This window comes from Lepidochelys olivacea (genome assembly GCF_965140295.1).
Source record: "Lepidochelys olivacea isolate rLepOli2 genome assembly, chromosome: 1".
Classification (NCBI taxonomy): Eukaryota; Metazoa; Chordata; order Testudines; family Cheloniidae; genus Lepidochelys; species Lepidochelys olivacea.
Genome location: NC_140411.1, coordinates 216,785,263 through 216,797,382, shown reverse-complemented (window position 1 = coordinate 216,797,382; position 12,120 = coordinate 216,785,263). Strand labels below are relative to the sequence as shown.

Below are 12,120 nucleotides of genomic sequence, written 5' to 3'. Positions count from 1 at the left end.
GGCCCACCAAATAGCTGATTGGCAGGTGGCTGGTGGGTGCTGAACACCCACAGTTTTTTTTTCTATGGGTGCTGCAGCCCCAGAGCACCCACAGACTATGCCTATGGGACAATGAAAAATATAGTAATAGTATGTACAAAGCAAGGAGCTTATAAGTATGGTACCTTTGTTCCTAGTGTTTCTGCATCTTTATTTCCTCTGCTTCTCAGAAGGAGTGTGAAATTTCAGGTCCATATAGGTCACTTCCTGCTCACTCATTTCTGATATATTGTGGACTAAAAATTTTAGACTGCATACTGATGGGGTCAGATGTCAGAAAGATTACAAGTTTTTAAAATGCCATAGACTGACATTAATATATTTGTGACTGTGGTCACTTGAGGGGCTATACTGAGAATAATCAATCAAAGCAAACTGCAAAGAATAGGGTAAACTATCCCCCAAACTGGTAGTTTATTCTATAATTAGATTATATTAGCCAAAATACAGTTTAAGCAATTCAGCCTTTGGCTCTCACCCAGACAGCCAAGTCTATATAGTCAGGATTACTTAAAACCTTATTCACCATATATAAGTTCTACCAGTCCCAAGGGATCAGACACATTACCCACCAGGTTAATGCATATTCCAGATCTTACCCAAATACAGGTTTACAGCCAATTCTTATTAATTAAATCTAAGATTTATTTAAAAAGAAAAGAGTCACTGTGGTTAAAAGATCATTATACATACGGATATGAATGGGTTTGTGCCATAGCAAAGATGGTGAGGCTGCTGATTTGCAAAAGTATTTCTCGAACAGCAGTGGGCAACCTATGGCCCATGGGCTGCAGGCAGCCTGTCAGGGTAATCTGCTGGTGGGCCGCCAGACAGTTTGTTTACATTTACACAGCTGCCCGCAGCTCCCAGTGGCCGTGGTTCACCATTCCCGGCTAATGGGAGCTGCGGGAAGCAGTGCGGGCCGCAGGGATGTGCTGGCTGCCGCTTCCCAAAGCTCCCATTGGCTGGGAACGGCGAACTGTGGCCACTGGGAGCTGCGGGCAGCCGTGAAAATGTAAACAAACTGTCTGGTGGCCCACCAGCGGATTACCCTGATGGTCCACAGGTTGCCCACCACTGTTCTAGAATCAGTTCAATAGGTTATAGTCCAATACTCAGTTTGTGTGCAGAGTTTGTTCAAATTCTTCCATGAGAATTTGCAGGAATAGTCCAGAGTAGACCTGGAGACCTCAGTCTTGCAATTTAGATTTTCCCTGGCAAAGTTTAAGCAGATCTGAGATAGTAAGGATCAGGCCTAAAAGATCCTTTATAGCTGAAGTTCAGCTGATAAATCTCTTGGCATCAAATGATCACAGCAGGCATTCTTTGGTTGAAGAATAGGTAATGTACCTTGCTGCTTTGAAGTAAATCTGTTTCCTAGTTGCATTCCTTTGCATAAGGCAATTAGCCATCCAAACAGTTCATAGGTAGTTTACTGCAAACTTCAAAGAGAAATGAAGACAATGATATCGTCACATCACAAGTTCCTTCTAAATGTTAATAGCCCCTTTTGATCTCTGATTCAGTAGAATATAGTAATGAAATATTATATACCAGAACAGAAGTTTAGCATCTACAAGCTAATTAGATTGCGTGGAACTTCTAACAAGATATAGGTACACAGAAAATTAGTATCTACTTCTGATTCTTTAACAATACAGGCCTACATTTCAAGAACTCTAGTCTGTTTAACATGGTTTGCCAACTGTCTACAAAGAATGGCCATGTTTACGATTTCAATGCTCTTCTAATACGTCCTTAAAGGTTGCTTTTAGTTCAACCAGCCTGCTGGTGGTTTAACCCTCACTGGCTCAGTATCACAATATTTAAGTGTGAGATTCCAGATTACTAATGTCAAAGACTGTGTGATACAGGTCAGCAAAGATGTTCATCTATGGAGAACAAAATAATAATGAAATGGAATAAGGATCTTTGCAGCTGGCTTTATTACATTTTTTTTTTCTGTTGTAGACATTGCAGGTCTACAAAAGTCACTGTCTGCTCGCTCATTTCTGGTGGGTTATAGGATAGACATTTTAGACTTGGTTTTAGTGGATTAAAGTAAGTGATGGGATTTGATATGAAGCTGACAGTTGTAACTGAGAAGATAACAACAGGGAGATCAGATCAGACTGTGATGGGTCCAGAGGCAATGCTTGTTTTTCAGCAAGTATAAATTAATTTTGCATAAATCTCCCCCTCATTTGCATGGAGGAATAATGAATTGCAGGGCTGGGGTTTCAATAAACTCTGTAAGAACACTTCCTGTTATTCAAAAGTAGGTACTGCCTTTGAGAAGATTGAGCTTCACAGCTGGTAGTCACAGGAAATTGGTAATACTCTAAAATACTCTAAACTGGGGAATTTTATGATGATGTTTTGTTTTGTTTTTCTTGTTGTACATACTGCCCACCCTCAAAAATATAATGCTGCATAGAACTGGTAATACTGTTAGTGATGAAAACTATTCATTAAGACCTTAGCCCCTTGTTTAAGTTAATGAATTGCTTGAAAACGGATCCTAGCTTTCTTCAAGAGTATTTCTTATTCATTAAGCATTTGCCAAATAGCCCGAAAGAATCAGTGTCAGCCTATGAGTCATTCATGAACTCTTTGACTCAACTATTTGCTATTTATTTTTCATATTGTGTGGTCGGTCCCTTAAATGGCATGGTATTGTTTCTGATCTCAAATTGGATGACTACAACATTTTAAACAAGAGAATAACTAATGTATGGGGAATAAAAAGCAACGCATTTTTAGTAAGATTTTTCAAATAATTATTCATGATAAAATCTGTACGATTTTTGGGATTAATTAACATTTTCATGAATACTTGGATGTCATCCAAATACTCATGAATGATATTATGCTACAAATCAAAGCAAACTGCACTCAACGTCTACTCACAAATATATTAATGGATCAGGTTTATTTTTAAAACTTAAGTCACAATGAGGAGAGGAACTTGATGACTGAGATTTTGTTTCATTTGCTGATAACACAATGGATTCGCTCTATCAGTTTACATGGAGTCATGACATAATCCTAGAACAGTCTGGTGTGTAGGTCTCAGGACATGTTGGCTTCAGCAAAATGTTGACAAACTGGATGGAGTTCAGAGAACAATACAAATGACTAAGGAGCAAGAGGGATTGACTTATGATGAGAAAATGTGTGAAAAGGGTGCAAATGCCAAGCAATATATTTAGGGTGGTTTTAGGGGAGGTATGTCTACACTGAAAATGCTACAGCTGCACCACTGTAGTGCTTCATCATAGACACTCACTGCAGTTACAGGAGGGGCTCTCCCATCACTGTAATTTATCCACCTCTTCAAGAGATGGTAGCTAGGTTGACAGAAGAATTCTCCCATGGACCCAGTGCTGTGTATACTGGGGGTTAGATCAACATAGCTACACATCTCAGGGATGTGGATTTTTCACATCCCTGAGAGTTGTAGCTATGCCAGTATAAGTTTTTAGTGTAGATGAACCTGAGGCACTGTTGTGCCAAGTCCTGTATTCCAAGTTGCCTAAGGAAACAAAAGTCTAACTCAGTTTGTAACATAAAATTGTTCATAATAGTCAATCAAAGTTGTAGGCAGAATGACCGGCACAAATTGGATTGACTACAATATAAGAGCTATGCTCAAGGTTCTTGGTAAAGTCATAGCTTGGCAAGAGAACAAGCTAAAAGATTCCTGCAATGGGAGGAAATGTTTATCATTCAAATCACAAAATGTATTTGGCTGGTTAATGTTAATGAGATGAGGTTGTCACCCCTTTTTGGACACTGTTTATCTGGGCATCACTAAACAGGAGCAACAGGACACATAGATTGGAAGTAGTGAGCTTTCCTAGGATGGCTTTCAGCCTCACCATCTCCTGAATCCCAGGATCCATCATGACACAGTTAGGCCTTTATTGTCACTCTCCTGAGAAAGGTCCTTACCAGACTGGGCCAGAGACAGAGAACCAGACATCTCCACCTCCACCAGCTCCAGCTAAAGCCCAAACGGCATTTGGGATATAAGACATGGGTTGCTGCTGTCTTCTGTTCCCTCACATGTCATTTTCCTTTCCCACTTTATTTCTCTTCTTTCCTAGATCCTTCTTTTTGCTTCTGTCTCATAGAAGTCTGGCTTAACCTGCACAGATAGCTCCACCTTGTGCAACACTGCTGTAAGCCTCACCTGAGAGGCAACTAAAAGCAACATCTTAAAACACTAGTAAAATCTTGCCAGCTCTTACGGTGGCCAACCAGACCATGTGCTGGGCCTGTGTAACTTCAGCAGCAAGGCTGCAAGTAAAAGTCAGCACTAGAGATAGAAACTGCATTTTCTCTCTTTGCTGTTCTTTATTCTCCCCTTCATGTATGTATGTCTTGTATTGTCTTAAAGAAAACAGGATTAGACTTTAACAAGCAACAGCTCCAGGCTACCTAAATTAACCTTTTCTCTTTTCCCTCAAAAGAACAGCTAACACAATCTTTCAATACAATCTAAAAAAAATACCCCCCCAAACCAAAAAACCTTGTCAAACAGGTTTTCCCTATAAAAATACCCTGTACAGCTAAATGGAAAAAACCTGATATTGTTAAAATGAAAGACTTATTTAACATTTTACATTTCAAATGCTTTGACTGTTTTTTCCTTCTTTTTTCTGTGTCCTTAATAGAAAGTGAAAAAGACTTTTAATGATGATTGTTACAATGGGAGACATCAATGATAGCTTGACATGGACCACACTTAACCATTTAATGTGGTAACAGTGAACAAAGATTTTATTGACATCTTCTCTTGTTGGGCCCCGCCTTATCAACACAACGGTATTATTAGTTGTAATGGGATGAACTAGAGCAAAAGTAGAAATCTGGCTTAATATTAGCAAACTGATTCCTAATCGTGTGATCTGTTAGTGCATCTGAAGTTGTTGAAGCTCATTGTGTGAGTCATTCTGAAACCCTTGGTGAGGCAATGCAAGATGGACACAGATTTCAATGAAATTAAATACCATTCTGGAACTAGTACCCATAGGGGAAGTTACTATAAAACCAAATTGTTTTTATTACTGCATGATTGAACAGGATTAAACAAATCTAATTGAATCATATTTACAATGTAAAAATCCCAAATAAATATATTGACAGTATTCAAATATAAAATATGACTCAATAAAAATGAATTAGAGCAATATAAATTAACCAGTTAAGCAGGCAATATATAATTATACTAGGACTAGGGCTCTGGTGTTCTTAGATTGAGCCTACAGTCTCCCAAAGAAGGCCACCCTTGAAACCCAGAGCCTACTGCATCAAGGCATTTGAAAGGAAACAAGACCAGTCTCCCCAATCTTTCTGTATTAGTCTGGTTCTCTGGGCTTCCAGTCCCTAATTAGGCCTCTATGTCTTGGAAAATTACTCAGATATTTGATCTGTGTCCTCTGATTAGTCACTGCAGTTGCAACAGAAGCAGCTGGGCAACCAAGTTACTGGCAACTTTCCTTGTTTCTGTATGGTTATCTTCACCAGCACAGCAAGATCATCCAACAGTGACTCTTCCTTGACAGTAAGAAGCATCCACAAAACCTGAGCTGTCTCAGAGCTTCCAGCATCCCTTACTGCATCATTTACTGCAAAACTTTTGATATGGTCTCCCACAGTATTCTTGCCAGCAAGTTAAAAGTGTATGGATTGGATGAATGGACTATAAGGTGGATAGAAAGCTGGCTAGATTGTCGGGCTCAACAGGTAGTGATCAATGGTTCCATGTCTAGCTGGCAGCTGGTATCAAGTGGAGTGCCCCAGGGGTCGGTCCTGGGGCTGGTTTTGATTAACATCTTTATTAATGATCTGGATGATGGGATGGATTGCACCCTCCGCAAATTTGCAGATGACACTAAGCTGGGGGGAGAGGTAGATAAGCTGGAGGGTAGGGATAGGGTCCAGAGTGACCTTGACAAATTGGAGGATTGGGCCAAAAGAAATCTGATGAGATTCAAAAAGGACAAGTGCAGAGTCCTGCACTTAGGACGGAAGAATCCCATGCACTGCTACAGCCTGGGGACTGACTGGCTAAGCAGCAGTTCTGTAGAAAAGGACCCGGGGATTACAGTGGATGAGAAGCTGGATATGATTCAACAGTGTGCTCTTTTTGCCAAGACGGCTAACAGCATATTGGGCTGCATTAGTAGGAGAATTGCCAGCAGATCGAGGGAAGTGATTATTCTCCTCTATTCAGCACTGGTTAGGCCACATCTGGAGTACTGCATCCAGGTTTGGTCCCCCCACTACAGAAAGGACATGGACAAATTGGAGAGAGTCCAATAAAGGGCAACAAAAATGATCAGGGGTCTGGGGCACATGACTTACGAGGAGAGGCTGAGGGAACTGGGCTTGTTTAGTCCGCAGAAGAGAAGAGTGAGGGGGAATTTGATCGCAGCCTTCAACTACCTGAAGCAGGGTTCAAAAGAGGATGGAGCTAGGCTGTTCTCAGTGGTGGCAGATGACAGAACAAGGAGCAATGGTCTCAAGTTGCAGTGGGGGAGGTCTAGGCTGGATATAAGGAAACACTATTTCACTAGGAGGGTGGTGAAGCACTGGAATGCGTTACCTAGGGAGGTGGTGGAATCTCCATCCTTAGAAGTTTTTAAGGCCCAGCTGTGTTAACAATGATTTTTGGATGTGTAGTCTTACAGATGAAGGTGATGAAATGTTTGTGTCATTTGCTGTATTACTTCCCATTTTTCTCCCCACACAGAAACTCATGAGGGTGGTAGTCTATGGATAAAATGTCTCAGATACTTATTCCACAGATTTTGGATTGCTTTGCCAGATGCTTGCCAGGGAATAGGGATGAGAGGGGTCCGGAGAGAAGTAGAGAAAAGCACAAAATGACAAGTTAAGGCAAAAACATAAAAACACAAAACATATGTGTAGCGTCCCCTCTCCAGCTGGTTACCTCCTTTAATGCCAATCTGCTTACAGGTCTGGTTCTTTTGGATCCCGCCACCCCTCAGCAGGGTGTATCTTCTTTCTTTTTTCCTATGAAATTATTTGGCGGTGCCTCCACCCCGCTTGCTCCTTCCTGGCAGGGTCACCAGGGCAGGTAGGGTGGAAAATTCTAACTACAGGGTAATCCCCACTTACTTGCCAGATAGTTGGAGACTTCCAATAAATAACACAAACGCATACAACATATTCAACACAATAATTATATTAAACAGGAGACAAATACAACATAACAGGGTAAAACACTATTTTTAGGGTCACCGGTGCCCACACTGAAAATACCCGTGACTTGATGTAGCAAATGTAAGATTAGTGTCCTGTTGGTACGCGTACTTTGCTGGGGCCCTTGATGACCTATAACCACAAAATTCTTCTTTGCGGTGGTTTAGCAGCGTGGCTGACTGGGTTCAGTACAGCCCAAAGGACTCACAAGTGGGAGAAGGTGGTAAATCCCTCCACAGGTGTAATATGCAGCAGGTTATAAAATCCTCAAACCCTTACTCCCTGGCTTGAGGACACAGTTCAGGGAGTAGGGGATCCCCAAAACAAATTCCCTAACTAACTAAAAGATGGTGCACTCACAAACTCCATGAATGATCTCCAGGTTCAAAGATGACTCTGGACTCCTCAGTCACTGCAGAGGGGCTGATCTCTGCTGGCAGGGATCCTCCTCAGGCAGGAATCAGGCTGGATTTCCTGGATTTCCCCTCACCAGAGAGGGGTGCATTGCTCACGGTGTAGATTATACAACTACACTAACATCCAAACTGTAGCCTCCTAGACAAGCCTCCAGTCACATACTCCGCAGGCAGCTTTCCTGGACTAGCAGGCAGGGCAAAGCTGACCCTGTGGTGACTGGTCTCCCCTAGAGAGCTGGAGGGTGAACTCAGCCTGGCTGGGAAGTTTCCCAGCAAACTCTACAAATTGGGAATCATCAGTAGGAAAGGAAAAACCCAGCTGAGGGATCTGCTGTCAGGTCCCTAGAGGCCTGTTTTCAAGGGGAACCCTGCATGCAGGCCTGGGACTCACCAGCTTCCCACGCCGCCAGTCCTGCCCTTTTCCTGGCTGGCTCCAGACTGACTCCAAAATGCCTTCTCTCCTTTCCTCAACTCCCTGGGAGGGCCTCTCACTCACTATTGGTTGCTGGGCAGACTCTGAGTCTGCCTTGGCTCCCCCTCCCTACCAGGGACAGTGTGCCTCTCCCAGAGCTGCCGGCAGACAGGGTCCCAGGAATCTATGTAATCTCCTTGGGGGTTACATGTGTATAACAACTTAACTTATTACCAAGCATAGTAGGTCACAGTGAAAAAAGGCAATAATTATACACATCACACAACAAATAAAACTTAGCCAATTATAAATTCCACAGGGGGGTGCGCCGGGAGGTCCATCAATACCTATTATTATTATTATTATTATTATTATTATTTTATTTTTAAACAGGCACTCTATTTTACCATACCATAAAGTAGTAACTATATTGTAGGGAGATTGGAAAGGAGCACATAGTCCACAAACATAGTATTTCTTAGCCTGTTAAGTGTATTATCCCCTAATCTGTAATCTTTTCAGTTTGCCAAACCAAACTCCAAGGAATTGGTAATACAGGCTGGTGCACTGTATGTTGTGGGTATTACTTTCGGAGGGCCACATGCCCTCCTCCCCATTTTAGTTTACAAGCAAATATTCAGTTTCCCTTCCCCATATTAAACAAACATATAGCTACCAGAAAAGAAAACTAACTGCTCCCACAAATAGTAAATTACCACACCAAAGGACTCAACAAACAATGCAATTGAGCAGGTGACTCTTGTTCTGTATTAACTTCATTCTATAGAAGGTGTTAGTGTAGGGGAAGGAGCAGGGCCGTCTTTAGGATTTATGGGGCCCTACACAGTATTATTAAACTGGTGCCCCTATGCCCAATGGCAGCCCGAGCTCGCAGCTCGGAGGGGGTAGGACGAGGCAGCAAAGGATAACGAGACGCCTGGCCTGCCTCATGGTGGCGGAGAGTCACAGTTCCCCGCAGAGACCCTCGTACCCTCTCCCCCACACAGAATGGACATGCAGAAGGTACATAATTAAAAGCACTAAACTTGGGAATAAAAAGTGTCAGTCACAGGTTTTTTGATATACCCTGAAGTTTGTCAGAGATTTATTTGCAAGAACTCTATAGTAAGGGCAAGTCAGGTGTCCTGCTGAATACAACATTAAATATTATGGAATACATGATGCAGCTCTTCTCTGTTTTACATTTTCTTAATCAGTATTTCTAAGCTGATTTTATCATTTAAATGTACCCCTAAGCCTTCATAAAGTAATCATTCCAGATAGCTACATATTTAACTCACTGAAACAAAGACATTATTTTAAATTAATCAGTCACAGAAGTTTAGTGTGTTCATAACAATGTTCATTGCTTTTAGAAAAAGGGACCACTAATTTATTTTGTGTGATCTCCATAACAATAGACATGTTTATGAAATTTCACCAACTTTAAAAAATTTGTTTCCAAAGATTTTAGGGATAACAAATGATTTTATATCTTCCTAAGGTACTGATTTTCTGGAGGGGTTTCTTAAAACTAGTTTGTCAGATAGTCTGAAGTAAAGAAAGGGAAACTCTTTGTCCAGCTATCTGGAAGGAAAGGGGTGTTGTCCCTTTAAGGGCTTTCTTCAATGGGGTGGGTGGGGAGAGAGGGGATGAAGGGAGAAAGGGATGGACAGAAAGGACAGGAAGACATTGGAAGCAAGTTTTTTTTACTATAGTAGTTAAAATGTGTATTTTAGATAAGGGTGGTCTTTTGAAGAATTTATTTAAAAAACTATATGTCTGAAAATCCAAGCATTTAAGGCTAAAGATGATTGTGTGTCTAAAAATCTAAGCAAGGATTTTTTAGAGATGTGATTTTATAATCTTCACCAACTCACTAATGAAATATTTTTAAAGCACATTTTAAACTAAGGTCCTGTAGACTAACATGTTCTGAGTAAATATTACAGTAATGCACAACTGTTTTTTGTAGGTAAATTCAGAAACTGACAGTATATACCTGAGGTTTGGTAAGTGCCTGTTAAAAGGCTTCATTACCGCTTGAATGGCTCTTTAACAGTTTCAATGTTGTGCTAATAGGTTTGGCAGGCTGGAGGTTTTTTCACTTTTAACTACTAGATCCCCTCCCGAGGAAGACTCACCAGGCTGCAGCAGCCAGCTGTGGGAGCCTGCCCGAAGGATCAGAACAGGGATAGCAAAGCAAGGAGGGTGGACACTAAGACTCAGTGGTGCCCCAAATTTTCAGGTGCCCTACACAGCTGCATATGTTGCATATGCCTAAGGACGGCCCTGGGAAGGAGCTGAAGACTTTGCCTGGGGAGTCAGGGTGAGGGAGGATGGTGCAACAAGAGGAAAGAGATTGCAGAGGTAGGGGGTGTGGAGGGAGATCCTGAGGGGAGACGAAGGTAGGGGAAATGGGGAAAGGGTCTAGCAGGGGAATGGTGAGAGGGAGGAAGTAGAAGGTGAGAGGGAAGGCAGAAATCACTGCCCATTTAGCTCGGCAACTCCCAATCTTCTCCTCTGCCCCATTGGTCCACAGGGATACAATTACATCGCTCAGTTCCTGTGCAGCTTTCCATAACATCTTGCAGGAAGAAAAGCTTCCTCTCACACTCCGAGCACATGAGGTGTCAAGTTACCAGGTTTGTTAGGATATAGATATTCAGGCCTGTCGGTAAAGGCTTGTACTCTAAGAATTTAGGTGTATTCTTATCACTTGGCTAGTTCTAGAGATATAAAAGAAAGAATCAAAATCACTGTCTGCCGGTGTAAGAGTCTTCTCTTACTGTGACAGTCTGAGGCCCTGTTCTTAGGCTAAGGCCTTTGACTAAGCAGCAGAGGCAGCCATAAGCTGGGAAGTGACCGGTCACCTCCTCACATTCCAAACTAGTCACATTGAAAGAAGGTGCTATCGGGCTGTTAGGAATACAATCCTGTCCTGATAGTTCCTATCACCTCCAGAGAAAGGGAAGTTCCTAGAAAATGTAAAAGGAAATTTAGTTTGATAGCATCCTGTCTGGCAAGAACTCACTTATCAATAGCTGGGATGTGAAATCCTCACTTCTGTATTGTTTTGTCATTATAGTTCCCACTTTGCTATTGTTTGTCTGTATAATCTCTGTCTGGTTCTGTGATTGTTCCTGTCTGCTGTATAATTACTTTTGCTGGGTGTAAACTAATTAAGGTGGTGGGATACAACTGGTTACATAATCACGTTACCATATGTTAGGATTGGTTAGTTAAATTTCAGGAAAATGATTGGTTAAGGTATAGCTAAGCTGAACTCAAGTTTTACTATATAGTCTGCAGTCAATCAGGAAGTGAGTGGGTGAGAGTGGGTGTGTGTGTGTGTGGGGGGGAATGGGAACAGGGAATGGGGGCGGGGAAATTGGAATCACGTTTGGCTAAGGGCAGGAATGGGAACAGGGACATAGGTGTAAGGCTCTGTGGTGCCAGAGCTGGGAAGAGGGACACTGAGGAAGGAAACTGGAATCATGCTTGCTGGAAGTTCACCCCAATAAACATCAAATTGTTTGCACCTTTGGACTTCGGGTATTGTTGCTCTCTGTTCATGTGAGAAGGACCAGGGAAGTAAGTGGGTGAAGGAATAAGCCCCCTAACAAGGTTCTGAGGACTCTCAGGCCTGGTCTACACTACGAGTTTAGGTCGAATTTAGCAACATTAGATTGATTTAACCCTGCACCCGTCCACACAACGAAGCCATTTTTGTTGACTTAATGGGCTTTTAAAATCAATTTCTGTACTCCTCCCGGACGAGGGGATTAGCGCTGAAATCTACATCACCGGGTCGAATTTGGGTTAGTGTGGACTCAATTCGATGGTATTGGCCTCCGGGAGCTATCCCACAGTGCTCCATTGGGACTGCTCTGGACAGCACTCTCAACTCGGATGCACTGTCCAGGTAAACCGGAAAAGCCCTGCAAACTTTTGAATTTCATTTCCTGTTTGGCCAGCGTGGCAAGCTGATCAGCACAGGTGACGGTGCAGATCTCATCA

The 12,120-nt window shown here is 42.2% G+C and overlaps 1 protein-coding gene across 1 annotated transcript in view; it reads right to left on the bottom strand.

Annotated features, from left to right (window-relative positions):
* LOC311514548 (helix-loop-helix protein 15-like) overlaps window positions 1-8,112 on the bottom strand; it is a 28,561-nt gene extending 20,449 nt beyond the window's left edge. The window contains exon 1 of the mRNA XM_084617121.1: window positions 8,080-8,112. The gene's annotated coding sequence lies outside the window, so the exon portion shown is untranslated. The remainder of the gene's footprint in view (window positions 1-8,079) is intronic.
* Window positions 8,113-12,120: the final 4,008 nt, after the last annotated feature.